At 42.9% G+C, this 20,750-nt stretch overlaps 1 pseudogene; it reads left to right on the top strand.

The window, feature by feature from the left end:
- The first annotated feature begins 15,006 nt into the window (after positions 1 to 15,006).
- On the top strand, positions 15,007 to 17,053 carry LOC102437213 (annotated as a pseudogene).
- Positions 17,054 to 20,750: the final 3,697 nt, after the last annotated feature.

Below are 20,750 nucleotides of genomic sequence, written 5' to 3'. Positions count from 1 at the left end.
CCGGCCTGGGGTGGAGTCTGGGAAGCCCCGCCCTCGCCCACCTCCTGCAGAAAAACCCCGGACCGTTGTACTGATACTATGAAGGAAGATACGCCTTGGGATGCAGGGGCGCTTCTCTCCTTGCCCACTGACGCCAGCCTAATGCTGTCCCCAGGCCCTGCCCTGCCCTCCCTGCCCACTCCTTGCTTCCCAAACAGCTCCTAGTAACTTGGAAAGGAAATTGGAAAAGTGACCCCAAGAAGAATTTTGTATACTCAGAGAGCAAGGGCCCTGAGAAGTACTAGTAAATGCATGCTCCTATACACGTAGGATACCAGTTCAAGGTGAAGCTCTCTTTATCTGGGCCCCTGCTGAGCTGCATGGGAGTGAGAAATACCATCTTCCACCCAGAGTGTTAAAGTCTATGACTTGCTCTCACAGGTACAAATATCAAACTGCAGCATGTTGAGTTTATGGACAGGAGCTGCTAGTGGTGGGGATATTATTACAGATGTAATTATGCATACAACATTGAGCCAGTCAGCCTGGCCAGTGTTGCTCAGTGGTTGAACCAGGAAGTCACAGTTCAATTTCCAGTTGTGGGCTCAATCCCAGGTGGGAGGCATGCAGGAGGCAGGAGGCAGCCAATCAATGATCTCTCGCATCATTGACGTTTCTATCACTGTCTCTTTTTCCCTTACTCTCTGAATCAATAAAAATATATTGGGGGAAAAATGAGTCAGTTGACCAATACTTTGGGCCCTTATTTCTGAACACCCACTGTGTGCTGTGTGCTATCAGCAGGGTTCTGCACTGAGGGGCTCTGCATTGTAATAAAGCCCAGTTACTGATTCCCACCCACTGGAGGTGGAGGGACGGAGGAAGTACATAAAGAAACGGCTGTGACTTAGCATAATAAATAGGCCAGTAGAGATGGAAGGGAGCTGTGGGAGCAGTAAACATGAGGCCTGAATCAGGTGTGCTGACCTGGCCAGTGTCTGTTCCAATGACTCCTGGTGCACATAGACACAGTAGGAGTGGTGGATGGGGGCAACTCCATAGTGAAGTCTGTCAATCTGATCTGCAGGAAGGCTCTGTAACGGGTCTCTCCTCCCATCTCTGTTTCCCGAGGACTCTGCTCCGCATTGCAGCTCATTGTCCTTTTACTGAATCTGGCTTATGGAAGGGGTGAGCTCTCCTAGACTGCACCCCACAGACAGTGTTTCTAGTGCACGTGAGAGGTTGGGGGGCCTGCTGCAGACTTTAAAGGGTGTGGGGGTGAGGCAGGTACAGCAGATCTAGGGCAGGGACTCCGTGCCAGCTGTGCCTGGGCCTTCCTCTAAGGGGGGGCGGGGGGGGGAGGGTGCTCTGACCTTTCAACCCAGTTCCAGTCTTCACTTTGCCTTTAGTGATGACAAAGGGCCTCCAGGAACACCATGCCAAAAGTTTACCTTCCAGCCCAGCCAAGAAGTAAGCATGCATCCAACAATGGCCAACTTTATAAGACATTCCTTCCCTTTTAGCGTAACCACAGTGTTACCTGGATAGGGCACACCTTCGGGAGCGGGTGTGACCGATTTTGCCTGGTGTCAGGCTGTCACATTTCCAGCCCTCTTCCCAAGCTTAGCTTGTCCCAGCCTGTGCCTGGGCCAGAAGGCGCGCAGGCTCCTCCCGGCTGCCCGCCAGCCTGGGTCTCCTTAAAAGCACTGATCACCAGTGAGCTGTGCCTGCGAGACCTGCTTCTGTGTTTCCAAGTTGCCATGTCTCCTGGGTGAGCATTTAAAATATGGCCCTCATAGAGAATTGTGTGGTTCTTCCTTAAACAAAGAGAAACCTGGACACAGCCCATCTGCAGGAACTTATCTGCTATTATAAAAATGAGAGAGTAAAGTAGCTGGAATATGGCAAAAACTGCTTACGTGTGAACTTGATCTTGAAAGATATGGTAGAGAAAAGTTTGGGTGTGGCCCTTGCAAACTTAAGTTAGTCTACATTTGTATAGTCAATGTGACCCTGTGTGAGGGGCCTCTGAGAGTCACGGCATGGCTATCAGCTCAGAATGGTTAGGGTACTCTTCCAACCTGAACTCACACCTCTGTGCAAGGAGCCATAGCCAGAACTCACACCTCTGTGCATGGATCCTGAACTCACACCTCTGTGCATGGAGCCTGAACCCAGACCTCTGTGCATGGAGCCTGAACTCACACTTCTGTGCATGGAGCCTGAACCCAGACCTCTGTGCATGGATCCTGAACTCACATCTCTGTGCATGGATCCTGAACTCACACCTCTGTGCATGGATCCTGAACTCACATCTCTGTGCATGGAGCCTGAACCCAGACCTCTGTGCATGGAGCCTGAACCCAGACCTCTGTGCATGGAGCCTGAACTCACATCTCTGTGCATGGAGCCTGAACCCAGACCTCTGTGCATGGAGCCTGAACCCAGACCTCTGTGCATGGAGCCTGAACTCTCACCTCTGTGCATGGAGCCTGAACTCACATCTCTATAAATGGAGCCACAGCAATAGTGGCATCTGGCTGTGATTCAGTCAGGAGGACTCTGTAAAGCACAGGACAGGGAATGCTCCAGAAAACTTGCTTTTCTCTCTCTTCCTTTCCTCCCCCTCCTTCTCTGCCTCCAGCCTCCACCCTCACCTCCTGCTCCCCATCTGAAAATCAGAGAAGATAAAACTTGCATTGTTTCTGTCCTGTGAATTTTCAAGAATAGAGTGTAAAAATGCCATGCAAAGCACTAGAGTGTGATGCAGGAGCAGAGCTATCACTAACTGTGTAATAATGGGAATGTCACCCCATTTTTTGAGTCTTGTCTGATTCTGGTTTATTGAGCAGAAGTCACGTGTCCCTTCACAAATGCCATGTTTCTCATTCCCCCTCCTGCCTTCTGGAGGAACGGAGCAGGGTTTCCTATGGGTCTTTGGATGATGAAAGGAATCCCCACCCTTTATCACTCTGCTAGCCTGGGGAGGTCTGTGAAGACCCACTTATTGCCTCTGCTAAAGCTCAGTCCCCAGGGTTTGAAGACATCAAGTCTGTTGCTTCAGGGTCATTGGGAAAAAGTCACTGTTCCCTCAGCTAGCCAAGTTTTCACAGGATTGGGCAATTAAGGGGGAAATGCTTTCATCCTTAATTGTAAATGATTTAAGTGTTGGGTCAATGAACTATAGTTTCTTTGGAAGGGTGGTAAGAATGGTTGACCTCTGGGCAGGGATATAGGATGTAATCACTTCATCCCCAGCTGCTATCATTTCTCGGTGTCATCCCAGCGAGCGGGTAGAAGAGCTTGTTTCCTGAGGAACAGCAGAGCAGGCCAACCAGTTCAGCATAGAGCACACCACAGGGGACAGAGGCCTCTCCTCAGTGCACCTTGCCAACCACAGGCCAGCGTTCTCTGGGCTTTTCTGGGCCAGGTTTAATAAGCGACGAACAACACTGCAGTACGTAATGCCATCATCTCCACATCAAGATGCCTGTCCTGGCTGCAATGACAACTACAACAATAATTACAGCTCATATGCATTGAGTGGTGATTAGACCATGACCAGATACCGTTATGTATGAGAATTTATTTCTCATTATGATGTTCATGCTATAGTGATCTTCGGTTTTCACATGAGAAAACCCAGTCAGCAGTGCTAAGTAACCTCAAATTAAAAACAGCACCGAACAATTATTAAAGGAAGACAGATCTTATTCAGACTACTGCAGTCAGGGAGAGACTCCAGTGCAAACTTAACTCAACTCCAACGGAGACAAAGGCGACTGAGGTTTTTAAAAGGAGAGCATCTGGGGAGCAAAAAAGGACAATCAGGATACACAAAAGGGGAACAAGAAGGCTGTAGGGAAATGATAGGTGGAGGAGGAGGGAAGTGGAGAATTACTAGAAACAGTTGGGCAAGGTGGTTTGGGACAGTGTCCACTCTATGGCTCGGCAGCATTGCTTTTTCTTGAGCAAAGACTCAGCACTGGGGCTGGGTCCACCTTTAGGGACACGGATGATGGTAGGGAGAAGCCAGGCTGAGGTTTAGGAAGCCTCTTAGCATGAGGTCAGGCAAGCCTTCTGTGCTGCGTGGAGTACCCAGTTCCCTGTAGCCTGCCTAAGCAAGGCTGGCAGTTAGGAGGCAGCGGAACCAGGGAAGCGCGAGGTGTGTGGAGTGCAGAAACATAGTCCAACGGTGCCTCTGCAGACGGTACTACTGTCTGCCCTTCCGTGTTGCAGAGCTTACACTCCTGTCTTCCCTACCTGGCTCAGACCTGTCAAGATCAGCTCAACCTGTTGTTCCCATCCTTCAGGGTCAGAAATCCTCCCTAATAACAAGGGTTCCCACAGCCTGGCCTCCTCCTTTTCTGTGCTCACAGCCCTGCCAGGTCAGAAATGCCCTGGTCCTGGGTGGTCCCTCTCTCGGCACCTTCACCCCTACCTCACTCCAGGGTACCCTATGTGTTCATACCGAGTTGGGAGAAGAACATGTTTGAGGGCCCTAATGGCAGCGGGACACCTTTATTTGGCAAGATTTTACCAACCTTAGGAAAATGCCCCATCCGTTCATAGCAGCTGGCCTTTCCTGCCCTCACACAGAACACAGCCAAGGCTCCTGGAAAGAGAGATTCTCTGTGGAGAATCTGTTCAGTTAAAACCAGGCCATTTATCTCACAAGCAGTATATTTTACTTATTTTTTTTAATTTTATTTTTTTAGACATTTATATAATTTACAAAGTGATCCCCCCAGTAAGTCCACCAGCCACAAGCATTACAGTATTATTGACTCTCTCCCCTGTGCTATGGTCTCATCACTGTGACTATTCTGTAACTATCAATTTCTACTTCTCGCCGAAACCGGTTTGGCTCAGTGGATAGAGCGTCGGCTTGCGGACTGAAAGGTCCCAGGTTCGATTCCGGTCAAGGGCATGTACCTGGGTTGTGGGCACGTCCCCAGTAGGAGATGTGCAGGAGGCAGCTGGTCGATGTTTCTCTCTCATCTATGTTTCTAACTCTCTATCTCTCTCTCCCTTCCTCTCTGTAAAAAATCAATAAAATATAAAAATAAAAAAAATAAAAAATTTCTACTTCTCAATCTTCACCTTTTCACTCAGCCCCCAAGCCCCTCCCATTTGGCAGCCATGAGTTTGTTCTCTGTATCTATGAGTTTGTTTCTACAAACAGTATCCTATATAATAAAGAGCTAATATGCTAATTAGATTTGACCACAGAAAGACCTTTTGGAAAGACCAGTGGGCAGAGCCGAGGGGTCGCAAGGCAGCCGGGCTGCAAGGGCCGAGCCCCTTGCACAAATTTCATGCACTGGGCCTCTAGTATTTTATAACCATTAATAAAAAAGCTGTTTTCAATAAAAATACAAATGTGCAAATGATTTCACCAGGGATCACCAGGCAAACACACCTATCATCAAAAAGAGATGAGGGTCAGCTTGGCACATTCTGGATCCTGTCTTTTCAGCGGGTGGAGATGTACACATACATGTCTGGGTATTTTCCAATACCTGCTTGAAGTGCCAAACAATAGCCACATCCCTGACCTCTGGGGCTGAGGGGTCTGTCTGAACCCCAGGGAGGGCTGGAGACCGAGACCTGGAGCTTGAAGGCAGGAAGGGAATGTGCCTTATGTATAAGCACCTACTGAAGTCACCTCTGACGAGATAGGATTAGGTCACTGCCAAGAGCCAAAGTCCCATTTAAGGGGCAAGGCAAGTGAGGACACAAGTCATGCAGGTTGCGGGCACCGTCCATTTTGATTTTTGCGACAGTCCTGTGAGGTCGGCATCATTGTCTCCACCTCAGGAATAAGAAGACTGAGGCTCAAAGCAACCAAATTTCTCTGGCTCAGCAAGGACTTTCTGACCTTCCAACGTCTGTGGTCATCACTCAGGGCTGTTCTGAAACGCCCCTTCCTTGAAGGACCTTCTCTACCACCCAAAGGAATGCGTACCTGTCTCCACCTCCCAGGCCGTTCTCTGTGCAATTACCCTCCTCCCTGCCTTCAGAGCAGTCACCATTATGTAACCGTTTGTGTTTATTTGTTCGTTTTCTTATTTATGTTCTGCCTTCCCACAATAAAATATAAGCTCATAAAACAAACAAAATGAACACACTGAAACCTTGATTTTCTGGTTCACTGTGCTCCCAGCACTCTGCACAGTGCCTCATAGACACTCAGCAAATGTTTACTGAACAATTTAAAGAGTGAACCTAGAAATTGGAATGAGGTCTGGAAGCCAGAGACCACGTTTTCTCCTCACCAGATGCCCAGAGCCTTTCCCTGTTATATTGTAGTGGTCACACCTCTGGTGATCAGTGTGAAGGAGGCCCTGAGCCCTCAGCACAGTGCTGTCCATCACGAAAGAGATACTCTTCCTGTCCAAGATGAGGGAGGCAGGCACATTGCCTTCATTTCTTTGCAAGAGATCCAGAAAAGAGCCCATTACATTTCACTAGAGGGGGTTTGACAGACTTTTGGTGTATCATGAAAGTAACCCCTATTGTAGTACCAATGGCTTCTTCATTGGCCTTGATTAGAAAATGTAATTCAGTATCACAGGCTGATTCAGCTCACAGTCAGAGGAGTGAGGGAAGCAAGAACTCTATTCTTCTCCATGAGCTGATGAAACCCACAGCTGATAGTCATCTCTTCTGCCTCAGGATTCCCTGGCATTTTACCTGCAACCCTCCTAAACCACTGCTTTCCCAGGTGGTATTATAATTGATCATCAGCCTCTTCTCCCCAGCTGTTCTGTGAGCTTCTCATAGACCAGTGGTTCTCAACCTTCTGGTCCTTTAAATACAGTTCCTCATGTTGTGACCCAACTATAAAATTATTTTCATTGCTACTTCATAACTGTAATGTTGCTACTTTTATGAATCATAATGTAAATGTCTGATATGCAGGATGATCTTACGCGACCCCTGTGAAAGGGTTGTTCGACCGCCAAAGGGGTCGAGACCCACAGGTTGAGAACTGCTGTCATAGACAGTGGCAGGATCTTAATAACTGTGCACATGCACAAGCCTACAGATTCTGCAGGGGCTGAAAGGAAGGAAGAATGAGAGGAAGGAAGGGAGGGGAGGGAAGGGAAGAGGGAGGGAGGGAGGGAGGGAAGGAGGGAGGAAGGAAGGAAGGAAGGATGGAAGGAAGGAAGGAAGGAAAAGAAAATAGGAAGTGGACAAAGATGAACTTGTAAAAAGAATTGAGAAGGAATGGGGATAGGGAATTACTCTGTCAGGAAGTTATTTCCAGATTACATTCTGGTGAAGCATTCAAAATATATCTGGCATATATGTGGCATATGGCTCAATAAATATTTTTGTTTTTGTTTTAAAGAATGGAATTGACCTATTGGTCTACTTCTCTGGTTGATATGATCTCATTTCAAAAAAAGACCATCAGGAAAGTCTATTTTCTGGGTGTTTTTTCCTACGGGGGGTTGAAGATTTTACTTCAAACCCTGTATTTATTTTACTCTGTAGTTCTTTGGAGTTTTATTCCATGGACTAAGTGAGATTTAACTGGGCCTCCAGGGATGAAGTCTTCATGTAGACAAAGGTCACCATGTACTCCTAACCTCCTGGTTACTCAGGGGTCGTGTTCCTTCTCCCCACCTCCCACATATAACTTCCTCATGCTACGAAGCATGCCTGCCTTAGAGGCCTGACACGGTCACCTTCCATGCCTTGGTATTAGTGAAGAACTGCCAGAAAAACCTTTTCCAAGACAGAATAGAACATCCACAGTCATCAAGTCCCGGTAAGTTCTAGAGCAATGGTTCTCAAAGTGTGGTGCACAGATCACAGCACCAACACCAAGGAGAGACTTGCTAGATGTGAAAATTCCTGGGCTTCTCCCCAGGTATAATGAGTCAGGAACTCTGGAGATAATTTAAGAACTGCCATACTAGAGCATGGGCAATAGCCAACTCGCTCAACTGTTTCAACACATCTTTTGTAAGTTGCATTGCCATCAATTTTTTTTCATTTTCTGATTTCTTAACTCGAACTTAAGCTTGTAAGTCCTTTGCCACTTGTAAGTTCTTCATGTATGTTAGCATAGCTGATATTTCTAAGCACCTGAGGTCGTGGGGCAGATAGAATGACACCCGTTCACTGACTCGTTTCAGCTGAGGTTCTTCTCCAGTGTCACAGGGTTAGGAAGTCGGAGGCATGAGTGCTGGCGTTAAAAGCTGAACTTGTCAACTTTTGTGCATGTGATTTTATAGGCCCACTTACTCTCTGTCCGGTCTTGTTCTCCAATCCCTTCCCTACTTACATGGTTTACATTGAGCTTTTGTCAGAACTGGTTGCTTGTTTCCACAGAACCTACTTTGGGTCCCCTTGTTTCAGAACTCTTCCTTCTCTTCCCAGCCCACACGTTTGGGGACCATCGCCTACTGCTTTGAAAGCACAAAACAACGTTTCTCAAACTTCAACATCCAGACCTTCAACATCCTGGAGGTCTGGTTAAAGTGCAGGTTCTGACTGAGGGGGTGAGGGGAGCTGGGGCTGAGATTCTGCATTTCCAGCAGCATCCAAGCGATGCTCCCATCCCCACAGGCCAGTCGGCCACCCTGGTGCTTTTGTGTGCACTTTCTCCCTGAAGACACTGCACATTTTGTGATGGCAGGACCCAGAGTTGTTCACATTTATATTCCTGAATATAAGGAGGCTCATGGGAGGAGGCAAGGAAGGGAAGAGGAAGGAGAAAAAGAAAGCATCATTTCAATGCCATTCACTATTTTTATTTTAAAGAATCATTTATTGATTTTGAGAGAGGAAGAGAGAAGAGAGAAATATCGATGTGAGAGTGTAACATCGATCAGCTGCCTCTTGCATGCCTCCTACCAGGGATGTCCTCTGACAGGAATCAAACCAGCAACCTTGCAGTGCATGGGACACCCAACCCACTGAGCCACCCCGGCCAGGGTGGCAACCATCTTTTTGAGCAGAGAAGTGAGAAGATGAGTTGTTCGCATGCAGTGTCTTGACCATCACTTTTCCCTCAGCTTGCCAAAACAAACAAACAAACAAACACTGATACTACGTTATAATTTTTCAAAATCCAGATCAATTAGGGAGTTTGCAGCTGCCTGAGCTCTGGCTTCTGTTTGGCCCCTCGTCTCTCACTGTGCAAATGCAGTGCCTGAGGACATCTGATATGGAGAAAGTGCCAGGTCGGGGCCTCTCTGCCCAGCAGAGTGCCTTCAAGAAGCTGCACCCGTGCCAAGGAATCAGACTGGGTAGCTCTGGTGTCTGCCTACCATTAGCATTTAGGCGCTAATCTCCTTAACACCATAAATACTGAGTCTAAGTACCTTGGCAAGTAAAACTGCCTATGATCCCGTAAATCTTATCGGGGCCATCTGGCACAGTATTGGCATCGGGAGGGAAGGGGAGATGGATAGTAACGCACAAGTCACTTTTACAGTCCTCACCAGGCGCAGCAAAGTGTGTGGCTTAACAGCCCAGGGAAAGGGCAGCCAGACCCCGTCACTGTTCGGAAATCTTTTAAGTCCTATGGAGAGGGTTTCTCTCTCTGCAGGAAGGAAACAGCGCTGTAGCTATGCTAGAAGCAGCTGGAGATTGATGTGCTGGTGGGACTGAGAGAAAGGGTGGCAGCAGGAAATGTGTATTTCCAGGCCTCTTCAACTCCAAGGATATGGCGCTTTTGGCTCCTCCATGCTCATTGGGAAATTCCTGTTTTCACTTGGCCTCTTGGTGACTATATATGTCACCCATCTGCACAGGGTCACCTCTGAAGCCAAGGCTGGTGGCAATGTCTGGGCCCCAGCTCTACCCCATTCTCCCCTCCCATTTGTTGATCATAGCACCTGCCGCCATTCTGCAGAGTGTGCATGGCTGAGTGTGCCCTGCTCTTGGGCATCCTGTGCCTTTGTGCTCATTATTTCTTCCACCGAGATGCCCTGACTTCCCTTTCTCTATCTCAGAGGTCCTCAAACTTTTTAAACAGGGGGCCAGTTCACTGTCCCTCAGACATTCCAAACATGCACACTGCGGGCCCAGGACAAGTCGGCTGCTAAGCAGGACAGGCAGCAGCGGCAAAAACACCCGGCGGGCCAGATAAATGTTTTCGGCGGGCAGCATGTGGCCCGCGGGCCATAGTTTGAGGATGCCTGCTCTATCTGGTCAGCTCCTATTCACCCTTCACAATCCGCTTAAGCTTCACTTGAGAGCCCTCTGCACCCTCCCCAGTTCTTCCCTCATACTTAGATCAGTGCCCCATGCCTCCCCACATGCTTCATATTGTGATTTTCTTAATTTGTCTCATCTACCAGACTCATATATCCTCTTTTATCTCTTGGTCTCACAGTGCCTAGGAAAGTGCCAGGCGCATAGATGCTCAACAAATTTTAAAGACTTACCTGAATAAATAAAACAGAAACAAACTTATAGCCACAGAGGAAAATAATTGATTCACTAGATGGAAGGGGGTAGGGAGATAGGTGAAAGAGCTGAAAGAGATTAAGAAGTACAAATTGCCAGTAATAAAAATATCCACATAAATGTAAAATAGAGCATAGGAAATATAGTCAATAATATCATGCTAACTATGTATGCTGTCAGATGGGTACTAGACTTATAAGGGTAGTACTTCAAAAGGTATACAACTGTCTAATCACTATGTTGTACACCTGAAACTAATAATATTGTATGTCAACCATAATTGAACAATAAATGTTTTAAAATGTGTCATAATGGATACCTGTCTATAATTATACCCAGTGAAAGACGAGGCCATTTTTCTCCAGGAGAGAGTGAAGTGTAGAGCAGACTTCCTTCCCGGTTTTAGCCTTAACACGTCTCATGTCACAGGTGCAGAGATAATAGGGGAGGGTTCCAAAGTCCTAGTTACAATGGAAGATGTCCATCTAGAGCAAAGCCCGCAAACTACTGCCCCCACATGGCACCTTGGCACCTCAGTCTTCAGTGTGACCAAAGCCACATACCCATTTGAAAAGCCACTGGACCCCTTTAGAGAGGCTTTGGCAAACTCTAGCCAGGCCCAAGGCGCAGCCCCTATTAAAGAACATTGAGGAGGTTCTGGCAGGTTCAAACAGTGGCCAAACGACAGAGGAGGAGACTGCGTTGTGGGGCTGGAGGGGACGGCCATTTGTCCTGAACACCTGAGTGGCGCTGCCTCTCCAGGACTGGGCCAACCTCTGCCTCCTTTGTTATTAACCTGGGAAGAAACCCACACCCTCCCTGCCAACTTCTGGAGGCCCCGCCCTGTAGGAATGGCCCCAATGGAGAGGTTTTTGGTGGACTCCAGCCTGGGCCTGCCTTGCAATCTTTATTAAAGAAGCTTAGGCAGTTCAACCAGTGCCAGAATCATAGGTCAAGAGACTGAGTGGCAGGGATGGAAGGAGGGCCACTCTCTCTCATGTGCTTGAGGGGCACCTCCACTCCTCTGCAGAACTGTCCTTCCACGTGGCCAAATATTGGTCTGTGTTAGCTGGGTGGACTCTCCTCGCCTCATCCTGATGACTCTCGAGACCTCATCCACAAAGGCCAGAGCATCCAGGCATGTGGCAGCTGGCCTTGGGGTATCCTGCGACTTTTCCTGAGTGGCCTCAGAGCCAGCAGTGGCACTGAGTTTAAATCTGTATCAGTCTAGAGAGCACAACTTGCCTCTACCTGGTGACACACTAGGAACATATCTCATGGAACTTGCAAACTGCCAGAGGTTCTTCCAGTGACAGCCTTAAAGTGGTCAGCAAGTGGAGGTGGATCTCAGAGTGCCTTGTGCCTTCTGCTGACCTGCCCTAGGCCTGGACCTGGTGGAAGCCAGCCTTGATACACAGCATGGCCCCTCTATGCACACCCATGCCCAGCAGAGGTAGCCACAAACTCGGATAACTTGTTAGCTCCACACAGGTTGCCCAGGGCAGTTACAGGTAGTGTCTGATATTGACCTGCACTGAGACCTTCTCAAGAAGCCCCAAAAGCAACACATGGGGTGATGGGCTTAAGACCACATCATAGCACAATGAAAAGGAAGATCCTGGCATCACCAGACCCCACTGGGGCCAGTTCCATTTCCTGGGGCCAGCCCCCAAATGAAAGAATAAGAGTAATCCCCAGGGAGAGAACTAAATGAAATGGGGGAAACCAAACTACCAGATGCAGAGTTCAAAACAAAGGTTATAAGGATGCTCAAGGAATTTAGGGGAAGAATGGGTGAATTCAATTAGAATTTAAACGAAGAGGTAGTAAGCATAAAAAGGTACATAAAAATCATAAAAAAAACACACACTCAGAAATGAAAAATACACGAGGAGGCATCAACACAGATTAAATGATGTGGGGGATCAAATCAACAGTTTGGGGAACAAGATAGCAGAGAACACCCAAGCAAAAAGGAATTTGAAAAAATGAGGAAAGTTTAAGGGACCTCTGGGACAACATCAAGAGTAACAATATCGGCATTGTAGGACTATCAGAAAGAGAAGAGAAACACAGGATTGAGAACCTATTTGAATAAATAATGACTGAAAACTCCCCTAACCTGGTGAAGGAAAAAGACATATAAGTCAAGGAAGTGTAGAGAATCTCAAAAAGATGAACCCAAAGGGGCCCACACCAAGACACATCATAATTAATAATGGCAAAGATTACAGACAAAGAGAGAATCTTAAAAGCAGCAAGAGAAAGACAGTTAGTTACCTACAAGGGAGCTCCCATAAGACTGTCAGCTGATTTCTCAACAGAAACATTTCAGGCCAGAAGGGAGTGGCATGAAATATTCAAAGTGATGAACAATAAGGACCTACAACTAATACTACTCTATCCATCAAGGCTATCATTTACAACTGAAGGAGAAATAGCTTTCCAGACAAGAAAAAACTAAAGGAGATCATCACCAACAAACTAGTATTACAAGAAATGTTAATGGACTTCTATAAGAAGAAAAATTTTAAAAATGAGAAACACAAATATGAAGAATAAGCTGGCAATGAATATGTACCTATCAATAATAACTTTAAATGTAAATGGTTTAAATGCTCCAATTGAAAGACATAGGGTAGCTGAATGGGTACGAAAACAAGACACACATTTATGCTGTTTACAAGAGACCCACCTCAGAATAGATGATAAAAATAAAGGAATGGAAAAATATATTTTATGCAAGTAGAAAATGATAAAGAGATCAATCTAACAAGAGGAAATAAACCTTGGAAAGATTTGTACATCCAACCTAGGAGCACCTAAATATATATATTTTTAATTGATAGACATAAAGGGAGATATCAACAGTAATGCAATCATAGTAGGGAACTTTAATACCCAATCAACATCAAAGGATAGATCTTCCAGACAAAAAAAATCAACAAGGAAACAATGGCCTTAAATGAAACATTAGACCAGATGGATTTAATTGATATTTCCAAAACATTACACCCTAAAACTGCAGGATATACATATTTTTCAAATGCACAGGGAACATTTTCCAGGATAGCTTACATATTGAGGCCTTAAAATTGGCCTCAATAAATTTAAGAAGATTGAAATAATTTCAAGCATCTTCTCTGATCACAATAGTATAAATCTAGAAATCAATTACAAGAAAAAAAAACTGAAAATACACAAACGCATGCAGGCTAAATAGCATGTTACTAAACAATGAATGGATTAACAATAAAATCAAGAAAGAAATCAAAAGATACCTTGAGACAAAAGAAAATGAGTCCATGAGAGCCCTGGCAGAATAGCCCAGTTGGTTAGACCATTGTCCCAGTGTGCCAAGGTTGTAGGTTTGATTCCCAGTCAGGGCACATACAAGAAGCAAGCAATGAATGCATAAATAAGTAGGAAATTAGTACATGACAACCCCAAATCTATGGGACACAGAGAAAGCAGTTCTAAGAGGGAAGTTCATAGTAATACAGGCCTATCTTAAGAAACAAGAATAATCTTAAATTAACATCTAACCTTTCACCTAAAAGAAAGAAAATAACAACATACAAAGCCCAAAGTGAGTAGAAGAAGGGAGGGGCAGATCAGAGCAGAAATAAATGAATAAAATCTAAAAAAATTTTAATGAAACCAAGAGCTGTGTTTTGAAAAGATTAAAAAAAATGTTAAACTTTAATCAGACTCATCTAGAAAAAGGGAGAAAGGACCCAAATAAATAAAGCCAGAAACAAAGGAGAAGTAATAACTGACACCACAGAAATACAAAGAATTATAAGAAAATGCTATGAGCAATTTATGCCAACAAATTGGACAATCTGAAAGAAACTGAAAAATTCCTAAAAACATTCAAGCTCCCAAGACTGAATCAGAAGGAATCAGAAAATCTGAACCGACAAATTATATCCAAAGAAATCAAAGCAGTGATCAAAAAATTCTCAACAAACATAAAAGTTGTGGATCAGATGGCTTCACAGGTAAATTTTAACAATTAAAGAAAAACTAACATCTATCTTTTTCAAACTATTCAAGAAGGGGAAGACTCCCAAATTCATTTTACAAGAACAGCATTATAATGATTCCAAAACCAGATAAACATTTAAAGAAAGAAATCATAGGCCAATATCTCTGATGAACATACATGTAAAAATCTTCAACAAATATTAGCAAAACAGTCCAGGCCAGTGTGGCTCAGTTGGTTGGAGCATCATCCTGTGCACCAAAGGGTCACGGGTTCAATTCCAGGTCAGGGCACATACCTAGGTTGCCAGTTTCATTCCCAGTTGGAGCATGTGTGATAAGCAACATATTGATGTTTCTCTCTCACATTGATGTTCCTCTCTCTTCCGCCCTCTCCCCTCTTCTCTCTCTAATCAATTAAAAACATCATCTTGTGATGATTAAAAAAATAATAAAGATATAACCAAATTCAGCAATACATTTAAAAAATTATACACCATATTCTACAGAGATTTATTCCTCAGATGTAAGGATTTTTCAACACCAATTAATGTTCTACACTGCATTAAAAAATGAAGGGTAGGCCCCACTGGCTTGTTCCTGAGTGCCATGGCGGCCTTCAGCAAGGTGGGAAACTTCTCCCTGGTGGGGCTGCGTTCCTGCTGCTCTGCCTGCTCCACAAGTTGCGTCTCACTCTCTGCCTGTACAGTAAGAAAAGTAGAAAGCCACCATTATAAAAAAAATGAGAAAGAAGGGAAAAAAGAACAGCTATGGTGGACGCGGTGTTGTTCTCAAGGATTCTGAAAATCATGGTCTCTAGAACATTTTGTAAAAAGATGGGTTACTTGGTACTTATTGCTGTTATGCTGGTGTCTCAAACATATTGTGATGTTTGAATGATTCAAAATGGGACACTCATTGAAAGTGGTATCATTGGTCATAGCAGGAAGGAATTCAAGAGATACTTATTCAACTTCATGGCTGCCATGCCTCTCATCTCTCTGGTTAAAAGCTTCTTGGAGTTTGGGTTAAATGAGCTCACATTGTGCTTCCAAGTAAGACTAACTAAATGGCTCTGCGAAGAATATCTCCAAGTGTTCACATATTATAAAACGGGAAATCTGGACAACAGAATAGCTAATCCAGACCAAATGATTGCACAAGGTGTAGAAAAGTTTTGTGACAGTGTAGTTGATCTGTATTCAAATCTTTGTAAGCCATTTTTAGAGATAGTTTTGTATATCTTCAAGTTATGAGTGCAATAGGAGCTCGGGGCCCAGTGCGCAGGATGGCCTACTTGCTTGTTTCTGGGTTATTCCTAACTCTACCTAGAAGGCTCCTTAGTAAGATGACAGTAACTGAGCAAAAGTATGAAGGAGAGTATAGATATGTTAATTCCTGGCTCATCGCAAACAGTGAAGAAATTGCCTTTTATGACGGAAATAAAAGAGAAAAGCAGAAAACCCACACTGTCTTCCAAAAACTGACGGAATGCCTACATAATTTCATTTTGTTTCAGTTTTCTATGGGCTTTATTGATAGCATAGTTGACAAATCTCCTGCCCCTGTAGTTGGTTGCCTGTTGTCAGCTGCCCTTTCCTAGATTTGTCTCACCCTGGCCACCTCCAGAACTTCGGAAGGACTACTACCAAGTTGAAGGGTGCTTTTGCGAATGTCCCAAGCTCTGGGTCAAGTAGTTTTGGCTGGCTGTGAAATGTTAGATTGGTTGGTTTTACTGCTTGGATTTCAGAATTAATGCAAGTGCTAAAGGATTTAAATAATGGAAAATATGAATGCACAATGATCTCGCAACAAGAAAGGGGTATTGAAGGAGCACAAAGCATTCCCTTGATACCTGGAACTGGAGAAATTATCAATGCTGATAACATAAAATGTTGATCATGTCCCTTTAGCAACGCAAAATGGAGATATATTGATCCAAGACCTTAGTTTTGAAGTTCAATCTGGTGCCAACATTCTAATTTGTGGTCCAAATGGCTATGGGAAGAGTTCACTTTTCTGTGTTCTTGGTGAATTATGGCCTCTTTTTGGAGGACATCTAATTAAACCTGAAAGAGCAAAGTTATTTTATGTTCCTCAGAGACCTTATATGACCCGTGGAACACTTCGGGACCAAGTGAGACCAGAAAAGGAAGGGGATATCTGCCCTAATACAGAAGGAATACCTAGATAATGTCCAGCTGGAGCATATCCTTGAGTGAGAAGGAGGCTGGGACAATGTTCAGGATTGGATGGATGTACTCCGTGGTGGAGAGAAGCAAAGAATGGCAATGGCAAGATTATTTCATCATAAACCCCAGTTTGCCATTTTGGACGAGTGCACACACTCAGTGAGTGTGGACATGGAAGGCTACATCGGCAATCATTATGCAGGGGTCTGCATCACCCTCTTCACTCTGTCACACAGAAAGTGTCTTTGGAAACACCATGAGTACTACCTGCATCTGGATGGCAGACGCAATTATGAATTTAAACAGATTACAGAAGATACAGTTGAGTTTGGCTCTTAGAATCCAGAGAACTGTACCTGCTTCGATGAAATAATTACAGAACACACTTGGAAATGCAAAGTACATTGTAAAATAAAGTTGAGCTTTTTTTAAAACCAAGCAACAAATTAACTGAATATAAAATAATTGAGAACAAATAGTTAAAACTTATCATATTACATAGGCTATTGCTAATTGTGTATATGTTGGTTTAATTATTAATATGACCTAAGAATGACCTTATTCTTATAGTTGAAAAACTGCCTAAATTAAATTGGGCTTAAATTAGTGTCACCTGATTCACCCTGGGATGTAAACCATTGGAAGTCAACTAATTTGATTGGTATGGCTCTGTCTTTTCCTTCAATGAAGAATCCTACTTAAAACTGGGGTCAACATGTCTCCTATTCTGGCAAGATAGCCTTGAGTTTCACTTTCTTGTGCCCCATGATGGTTGGAAGCAAACAAATCATAGTGTACTATCAAAATGTACAGCATCACTGAATAATAGCACTTATTGCAGAGTGCCAGATTTCTTTAGCTGCCACAGTTATACTCATTTCTTGTATATCTCTTGGGATAAATTTGAATCCTGGAAAGTCATTTGAATTTTGTTTGGCCAAATAATAAATGTGTCACTCTCAATTTGTAATATTGAGTTGTTCTGAGGGTTCCTACAAAAGTATGTCCAATCCTGCTTACAAGATAAGTTTACTATGTTTCACACCTAATCTTCCCAGTATTTGGGATTTTAAAACACAAAGTCTTTAAATTTCAAGTTCAAAGTCTTAAAAGATGTTTAGATTTTTTTTTTTAAGAATTGGATGGATTTGTGTACGTTAAAGTCCATTTATTAGAAGTGTGGTGTTTATATGGTGTTAAACTCCAAATGAGTCATAGGAATGCACTACATGAACAAACACACTGAGTATGCAACATTATCATTGTCTTTGACTGAGATTTTATGTTTAAAAATATGTTATAAAACTATTATGCACATATGTTCCTTAGGTAGTGGTTTATGGTGTCTCCATGAATCCATGAATCTTTAATAGCTTTTTAATATTTGGGTTATGTTGAACTATCCTAAGAGAAATTGATTTCACCTCATCAACCACCATTAATGTATTATTTGCAGTGGGAGAACTGAACTGAATATTATAAATAAGCTAGATATGAAATCAGTCTTATCAAATGGAGGTTGAGGTTCAGAAAGGGACATTCTTTTTTCTGCATAACTGGTTTTGTTTTATTGCAGAATTAGTTAGAAGAGTTATTGACTTCTGAAGTAAAACTTGATGTACTGACTCCATAATACAAAACATTCAGTTTTTACCATTCTATTTAACAGACTTGTATAATAAATTTCTGTTCAGATTTTTAAAAAATCAGATAATCTATACATCCTTTGCTTGCTCTTTTTATTCTGGTATCTAAATAATGGGTAGTTCATATAATCTTGACTTGAAAAATACAAAAATAAATTAAGATTCAGAAAGCTTTAAAAAATGAAGGATCAAAATCATATGATCATATCAATAGATTCAGGAAGAACATTTGACAAAATCCAGCATCCATTTATAATAAAACCTCTCAGTAAAGTGAGAATAGAGAGAAAATATCTCAATATCATAAAAGTCATATATGCCAAAAAGATGGCCAATATCATATTTAACAGGGGAAAACTAAAAGTGTCCCCTGTAAAATCAGGAATAGGACAGGATGTCTACTCTCACCACTCTTATTCCACTAATACTGGAAGTCTTAGCCACAGCAATCAGACAAGAAGATGAAATAAAATGTATCCAAGTTGCAAAGAGGTAGAACTATCATTATTTGCAGATGGCATGGTACTATATTATACACAGAACCTTAAAGATTCTGCCAAAGATCTACCAGAACTAGTAAATGAAGGCAATAAAGTAGTAGTATACAAATTAATTATTCAGAAATTGGTTGCATTCTTATATACCAATAATGAAGTATCAGAAAGTGAGCCCAGCTTCTGGCTGAGCAGTGCTCCCCCTGTGGTAGCACACTGACCACCAGGGGGCAACTCCTGCATTGAGCGTCTGCCCCCTGGTGGTCAGTGTACATCATAGCGACCAGTTGTTCTGCTAGTCATTCTGCCTTTTGGTTGATTTGCATATTAGGCTTTTATTATATAGGATATTGAAACCAGTAGTGTATGTCCTCCAACTTTACTATTTTTCACAATTCTTTTGTCTATTCTAGGTCCTCTACATTTTAATGTAAAATTAAAATCAGCATGTCAATTTCTGCCAGAAATGCCTGATGTAATTTTGACTGGAATTATGTGGAGCCTTTATATGAGCTTTGGGATCATTGCCATCTTAATAATCTCAAGTCTTCTAATCCATGTTTCCTTTATTTTCTCTCAGTAGTGTTTTGGAATTTTTAATGTAGAAGTGTTGCACATATTTTATAAAATTTACCCATTTCACATTTCTATCCTATTGTAAATGGCATTGTTTTTATTTCTATTAAATCTAAGTATTTCTAGGATATATTTAAAATATATTCTTAGGTTATCTATATTTATATTTTATGTTCTTATATAGGTATAACAACATAAAATATGTTCTTGTTAACTGTTTTGTTAACTTATATATTGTCTTGCTCACAAACGGTTTTAAGGAAGTCTATAAGAACATAGAAAATAAAAACAGAAGAAAGAGAGAATAGAAAAGGGAATAGGACAAGAACATCTGGTAGAGCCAAACCTGAATCTAATGTACATACATATTATACAATCTTCCTACATTTACTTATTCCAGTGTGAAAAATGAAATCTGATTATTCCATATTGTAGATCATCCTTAAGTGACAAATAAACCAATCACTCCAGAAATCACAGGTATTTCTTATATGGAATTGTCCAGCAAGTCCTCCCAAAACAGGATTGAACATAATGTAATATAAGAAATAAGGCCTCGATTGTGTCTTTATAAAAGTTATGCTGAGTTTTGATGTGCTGTTTCGTATGTCACATAAAATATGGAAGAGCAATTCCAAAAGGATGTCTCTGAGGCAGCTATAGTTGATGGTGACCTCATGAGACACCCTAAGCCAGAACCACATGGCCCAGATGACCCTGGATTCTTTACCCTCAGAAATGGCTGGAGATCATGCATCTGCTGTTTTTAAACTGCAAAGTTTGGCCATTTCGAATATTGCAGTAGATAACTAATATAGACTTTGGTTCCAGACTACCATTTATTTAGTGCTTACTTCATGCCAGGCATTTTACTAACAGCTACATAAGTACTATCTAATTTAATCCCCAGAGAAAACGGAGGAAGCAGCCACTATCGGACCATTTTATAAGTGAGGAAATTGAGGACTAGAAACACTTATGTCAAGTGTAGGGAATCTGATTTCAAACTTTGTTATTTCAAACTCATGCTGTTCTGCCTCCTCACATATCTCTCCCGCTGAGATGCTGCCAGCGACTCATTTATGGCAGGACTTCTCAATGCCAATGGCCCCCCAGAGGGTGAAATCGGCTGGTGGGAAGTGGAGAAATCTTAGTGCAAAGGTTTGTGGACCTCCAAGCCTCAACGCTACCTGACAAAATCATTTCAATTTATTTTGTTAGGGAGAACTTAAATGTTTCTCTTTAAAGGAGCAATAATGGGGGAAAAATTGAGAAACATTGCTTTATGACAAAGATCATTTCAAAGGTCTCAATGACCACACTCTTGACCAAAAACTTCCTAGTGCATAGCAGGTTTTTATTTAACACTGTCTGATAAATTCTTGTGCATGAGATTCAAGTCTCCACTTAGAAAATACTAGCTACAGAAAAACACAAGTACACAA

This window comes from Myotis lucifugus, unplaced genomic scaffold (genome assembly GCF_000147115.1).
Source record: "Myotis lucifugus unplaced genomic scaffold, Myoluc2.0 scaffold_199, whole genome shotgun sequence".
Lineage (NCBI taxonomy): Eukaryota > Metazoa > Chordata > Mammalia > Chiroptera > Vespertilionidae > Myotis > Myotis lucifugus.
Note: the sequence above shows the minus strand (reverse complement) of the source record. Positions and strands in the feature narration are given on the sequence as shown.